The sequence below is a fragment of the Megalobrama amblycephala genome, linkage group LG14 (genome assembly GCF_018812025.1).
Source record: "Megalobrama amblycephala isolate DHTTF-2021 linkage group LG14, ASM1881202v1, whole genome shotgun sequence".
Taxonomy (NCBI): domain Eukaryota; kingdom Metazoa; phylum Chordata; class Actinopteri; order Cypriniformes; family Xenocyprididae; genus Megalobrama; species Megalobrama amblycephala.
In genome coordinates this window covers 47397504-47404693 of record NC_063057.1, presented here as the reverse complement: position 1 = coordinate 47404693, position 7190 = coordinate 47397504, and positions in this window count along the sequence as shown.

The window sequence follows — 7190 nt, the reverse complement described above, 5'->3', positions numbered from 1 at the left end:
TCTTTAAAGGGTTACTTCACCCAAAAGACCATAAGAACACTTCAGTTAAATCCTTATCTGTAAAAGTATTTCAATTTTACATAACATTTATGCATTTAGTAGGCTCTTTTTCTTAGTGTATGTTTCCATGGTGACTCATCGATTCATCGCACTGTTGAAATAGTCTGCTAAATGCAGGATATAACTGCAATGTTCTCATGGAAGCTTGTTTCCGCCATTGAATAAAAAATAAAAAAAGGTAATTGCAACTTTTTCATCTCACAATTCTCATACTCGCTCATACAAACCACGCTCCAGAAGACCACTCTCTCTCCCCTCAAGATAGCCAGTTTTAACTGCACCTCATCCATCTTTTTCACAGGCTTCATCTCTGCATTCTACCATTGCTAATCCACCAATTCCACCCATCAAAATGACCCGTCAACAGCCTATGTCAAGCCTCTCCCACCAATCCATCAAAAGCTCAACTCTAAAACCTCTTTATTAGCTCTAACAACAGTTCCATCATTCCAACAACATCTCATAAAAGCAAGACTTAGCTCTCATCCACTACTGTTTCCCTCCTGGCCCAGCATTCTGAATGTAAACATTTATAGCACACTTATTCCCCTTGTTATGATCCCAGTGTTGTGCCTGTTTTGTGTGGACTTTATGTTGAAGGGATTTGATGTTCATATTGTTTCTGTGGCCATGTTTGTAGTTTTCTCTGTTGATTAGTCTTCCCCAAGTGTGTCTTGTTACTTGTTAAGCTTGTTTGCCCCATGTATAAATAGCCCTTGTGTTTCACTTGTGGAGGGTCAGTTGTTAGCTGTAGAAGTTTGCTGTTTCTCTTGGTCCTCGTTTCCAAGTGTTATTTTGTTCCAGCTTTTTGTTCATAGTTGCCAAATGTTGGTGCGCCTCACGCACCTTGTATCTCATTCAGTGCTCCGGCACTGCTCCTTCCTCCAGAGGAGGGCTGGGTGGAGAATCCTGTTTCATTTTATTTCTGTTATGCCCACTTCCTCAGTAAAAGACCAGTATCCAATACCTCTGGGCCATATGCTCTGAGAGTGAGGATGCTCTGCTTCCTCACTCTCAGCTACACCCTCATTCGCCATAGGCAGGGAGCTTGTGTTTCGGGGACGAACCACCTCTTCACTCCTCCCTGCCCCATCCTTCAAGGGACCCACGGAGACAGGTAAGTGCACCACACTCACCGCCTCTACTACAGGACACTGTGCTTCCTGGGTTGGGCCCCAGGGCTCAGCGGGTTCCACTGAAGCAATTTCAGAGGCTCCTGGGGAATATGGCATCCGCAGCCATGGTCACGCTACTCGAATTGATGCATACGAGACTGCTTCAGCACTGGCTACACAGCCAAGTCCCGAGAAGGGCATGGTGTCACGGCGTCCTCCATTTGGCCGTCACACCAAGCTGTCATCAAACATTCAGCCCATGGTCAGATCTTGCCTTTCTACAGACCTGAGTGCCCTTAGAACAAGTGTGTATGCATGTTGTTGTCACGACAGATGCCTCCATCACCGGCTGGGGTGCCGTATGCAATGGGCACACTGCCTCTGGCTCCTGGAAAGGACCTCAATTGCATTGGCGTATAAATTGCCTCAAGTTTCTAGCTGTATTCCTTGCCCTGCGCTGGTTTCGACCACTGCTGCACGGCAAGTATGTACTGGTCTGGACGGACAACACGTTGACTGCAGTATACATCAATAGTCAAGGTGGTCTATACTCTCATCGCATATTGCAACTCACCCACCATCTCCTCCTCTGGAGTCAACAGTGGCTCAGGTCGCTGTGCGCCATGTATATTCCAGGTGAGCTTAATCGTGAGGCCAACACATTATCACAACAGCTCACATTCCTGGGAGAATGGAGACTCCATCCTTAGGCAGTCCAGCTGATTTGGAGCCGATTCGGGGACGCACAGGTAGATCTGTGTGCCTCCCAGGAGTCTGCTCACTGCCAGGTGTGTACTAGCCAAACCCAACCTGTTTCCCAGAACTGATGCTCCTCGCTGTATAGTTGTCATTTTCCTTTTGTAAGTATGTTTCTAGATGTTATCCATGTTTTATGTCTCAATGACATGCAAGCAAACAACCAAAAAAAGGTATTCACTTCCTTCCTGTCACATGAGGCTGTCAACTTCCTACCCCTACTTCCAGGAAGCATGGCTAAGGCAAACCCTCCCAAAGAAAGGTAATTTTCATGTTACTAATAAGTATTTTTGTTGACATATATATCTACATAATCATGAAGGTCTCTAGAATCATTCAAACAAAACAAATCTTACAAGGAGGGGATGCGAGCGCTTATTCTGCTCCTCAGTGCAGAGGCAAACTCTGTTGGAGTTCCTCCAGCATCCTCCAGGCCCAGTAATCATGGCGCATACCCGGCCAGTCAGCCCTTGTACTGGGCTAGATGACCATATGATGTGATTCCCTGCTTGGTAATCCCATATGTGTATTTTCCTGATGCTAAACCCTTGTCTTTCCCTGAGTGGCTCTGCTCTGCCCTCTCTCTGTGCAGGTAGCAGTTCCTCCTTGGTTAGTTAGGACCTACCCCAGAGATCTTCCATATGTAGTACTGCATCTCGCTGGAAAGCCTGTTGCGGAGATTTTTTGATGAAACGCCAAATATAGAGGGAAGATGTGTACTGAACATTCTCCTAGCTCCATTGGAGGATGAATCTGGTAGGATTTTGGCCTACCTTGCAGACACTGTTTTCCTTGAAAAGTGCAATCATTCCACTGTATCCATGGCTGTTGTGAAGTGTCTACAAGAATACAGCATTGTTAATCAAGAGGTCATTGTATTTGACACTGCTGCCTACATAAAGAAGGCTTTTGTTGTTGCACTTCAGTCACTATTCCCCAACTCCTTGCACATAACGTGCATGGCCCACATCATGAACCTCATCGGGAGTGTTTTTCGCAAACCATTTCACCAGTTGAAGTTGAACAGTTTCATGCTAAGTTGGTCCCAGATGTTTTACCAGGCTGAAGATATCTTTTATTCCTCACAAAAAAAGCTATCAGCTGGAAAGAAGGCAACCATGGCTCCAAATCCAGGTGGGACACGCTGGAACGACACCATAGAGGACATTACGGCAAATACAGTAAATCTCTGTATGTGGTGTCAGTCTCAGGATGCTAAATGCCAAGAGTTCAGAGTTAGGATGCCAAGAGAATTTCGTGTTGGTGATGATGGAGTATTTTATCCATCCTATGGAAAACAATTGTAGAATTTGTTTGTTTACTATAAAAGCTAGAAGTGTTGTGATGCCTCTTGGCCTATTTAACTGTAAGGGTCAAACAAGTTTACTTGGCCACTGAGCATATTTCATTGGTAATTTTCCACCAGACAACAGGTGGCTGCGAAATGAACAAGACCATCATTAAAGGGTATCACGTGAAGGCCTCTTGCCTCTGGGGAGTGTTGACTGTTTTGATACAATGTTTCATTTGGCCAATGGGAAAAGGGTTGACCATCAAATTGGCAGAAGGCCCATGAGAAATGAAGTCAAAAGATGTACAGTAGCTGGAAGCTGGACACCCTTACTAAGAAAATTCTCTTACATAAGCAACACCTGCAATTATATTAGTGAAGTGTCTATGGCAGAAAGGTCGGGGAGTACATGGGAAGGAGGTGTGGGAGAAGAGCCCCCGTAGATGATATCATGGAAAATAACTGTTAGGGTGAATATTACCAGCCAATGATATTACTTTGGTGTATTTTAAGAGATAAGAAAAATGTATAAAACTGTGCCCTGGCTAAGGGAGCCTCAGATGCGGAGCTGGCATCTCACTTTGTTGCTTGACAATAAAGTTAAATACTTCTGAGACCTGGAACTTCGACTCTGTGAGTTTTTCTGAGACCTGAAACTTAGACTCTGCGAGTTTTTGTTCAAGACCAGATATGAAGGGACAAAGAGACATCGAATCTGCCACGACAGTGACTACTGAAAAAAAAACTGGAATGGCCTCCTACATAGTCATGTGAGCACTGCAGGAAGTTCGAAACATCATGTGGATCAATTGTTGATAAAAGGGGCTCAATCCAGTGATGCTCAGATGGAATCATATGTTGTTGTGCATTCTCACTAAAGATTATGCATATATATATACATTTGATTTTTTTATGAGGCTGCAATCATTATAAATGCCAGAGTATCTCACAGGTCACAGAGGTCGTCACGTTTTCTTGTCTCAGCCACAGAGACCATCCTATGATCCCTAGTCCCAGCCAAGGAGGCTGTCCCATTGGAACTCCAAGCCCATGACTCCACCTCCAGTGGTCAACCCATCAACTACACCTTGGTTCCTCACTCCCGCAACTCCACTGTGGTTTGTTTTTATTTTTCAAATGTATTCTGGTGCGTTTAGTCATTCTGAATGGATCCATATAGTAGCTATATGCAGTCAAGTCAATACAGCAGGTTTAGTTGTTTTTTGGCATTGTCATGTAGTCCTGTTTGGCATCACACCTTGAACTTATTTGTATAAAAGTCCTCTAAACTAAGCGGCAACCTCCCGCAGTCTCTTTTGAAGCCAATACGTAAGTGACTTAACCTGCAATTCATCGACTGGCTGCTAGAGACAGGCTCCAAAAGAGAGTTAAATCTTTATTTCCCCCATGTTAAAATGCCCAACTTCACAGCAGAAATTTTTTTTTACAGCCTGGTACAAATAGTGGTTTTGGTCTATACATCTAATTTTTCCCTTCATGACAACTCTGAGGGGGTGAATTTCTTCATAACTCATCAGTTTAAATTATTTTAAGCCTTAAAGTCCTGTAAAATTAAGGGCGTGGCCACTTACACAGGTGGATTGCCGCTGCTGTCACTACTAGCCGTTTGTCTGCTGTTAGGTATCACGTCACCTCAGCTAATTCCAGCCGCTGAACTTCGCATCTCTGCTGTGTTTGTATTTTTTTCTGGATTACTTTATACAATTATTAAATAATAGGCTTACTGTGTGGTTAATGGTTGAGACAGATGTACGCCTGTGTACATGTGCACACATGTAGAAGATAAACAGAACACACATTGTTGGATCATCTTGGTTTTGGCTAAATGTTTTGTTTGCCAGATTTACTACAATTACAATGGCTGGAGAATATCCCTCTCAAGACACCACAAAATCCAACAGCACTGCTTGGATATTATAACTAAAACTGCTGCACTATTTTGAAAAATTATACTTTAGACACAGGCTCTTATGTTTGTGAGAGTCCAGTGTATACTATCGTACACATAAACGCTGCTCAGATTGCATAATTTCTTGAAGAGTGATGATGGAGAGCAGATCGTTCACAAGAAATGTGATGCAAACAATGGACAATATATCAATATTTCATGGATTTAACATGTTTGTGGACAAAAAGTGCTGTTAGATGTTTTTCAATGGATGCTCGTGGACATTTTACCCAAGTGCGACGCATTGGATTCATCTCATGGTCGCTATTTCATTACAAAGGTATGAAGTCCCGTTTTGATTTTGCGTGATGTCATTTGCACACCTGACACAAATTACAATATTACTGATTGTGAAGCATCTATATTGTCAGTAAACTTTTAGAACTTTATAAAATATAAATAAAGATAAGTGATATTATTTTAAAGTATCTAAGATAGATAGATAGCTCCTTAGCCTGAGCTTACTTGGTCATGTTGCGCTAGGCGGGCGTGGTTTCAGTAACCAGGCACCTCAGTTCAAACCACATCCTACATCTTTGCCCATTTTCAGTTATCTGGGAATGACTTGCTGCCAAGATGGTGACTGCCCACTTTAGGCTTCAGAAATGCACTTCAGAAACCTACGGGTGACGTCACGGACATTACATACAGTACAGTCCAAAAGTTTGGAACCACTAAGATTTTTAATGTTTTTAAAAGAAGTTTCGTCTGCTCACCAAGGCTACATTTATTTAATTAAAAATACAGTAAAAAACAGTAATATTGTGAAATATTATTACAATTTAAAATAACTGTGTACTATTTAAATATATTTGACAAAGTAATTTATTCCTGTGATGCAAAGCTGAATTTTCAGCATTGTTACTCCAGTCTTCAGTGTCACATGATCCTTCAGAAATCATTCTAATATGCTGATCTGCTGCTCAAGAAACATTTATGATTATTTTCAATGTTGAAAACAGTTGTGTACTTTTTTTTTCAGGATTCCTTGATGAATAGAAAGTTCAAAAGAACAGCATTTATCTGAAATACAAAGCTTCTGTAGCATTATACACTACCGTTCAAAAGTTTGGGGTCAGTAAGAATTTTTATTTTTTATTTTTTTGAAAAGAAATTAAAGAAATTAATACTTTTATTCAGCAAGGATGCATTAAATCAATCAAAAGTGGCAGTAAAGACATTTATGTTACAAAAGATTAGATTTCAGATAAATAGAAAGTTCAAAAGAACAGTGTTTATCAAATAATCCTGAAAAAAAATATTGTACACAAATATTTTGTACAATTGTACACATTAAATGTTTCTTGAGCAGCAGATCAGCATATTAGAATGATTTCTGAAGGATCATGTGACACTGAAGACTGGAGTAATGATGCTGAAAATTCAGCTTTGCCATCACAGGAATAAATTACTTTGTGAAATATATTCAAATAGAAAACAGTTATTTTAAATTGTAATAATATTTCACAATATTACTGTTTTTTACTGTATTTTTAATTAAATAAATGTAGCCTTGGTGAGCAGACGAAACTTCTTTTAAAAACATTAAAAATCTTAGTGGTTACAAACTTTTGGACTGTACTGTACATATTTTCTTTATAGTCTATACCAGGGGTCCCCAAACTTGTTCCTGGAGGGCCATTGTCCTGCAGAGTTTAGCTCCAACCCTAATTAAACACACCTGAAGCTAATCAAAATTTTCAGGATTACTAAAGTTACAGGCAGGTGAGTGTTTTTTTCAGGGTTGGAGCTAAACTCTGCAGGACAATGGCCCTCCAGGATCAACGTTCCCCACCCCTGCTTTACATTATTCAAATTCCAATTTTTTTTTTTTTTTAAAGGACTCTTACATTTACCGTGAAAAAGCATTAAGAAAACAGTTTGGGCCTGTCAAACTACAATTTAAAACAGGCCTTGTTAAAAAAATTAAAAAAATGTTGGTGTCAAATTATAGTTTTAGACAGGATCATTGGTAACACGCAGCTGGAACCAGCTTACA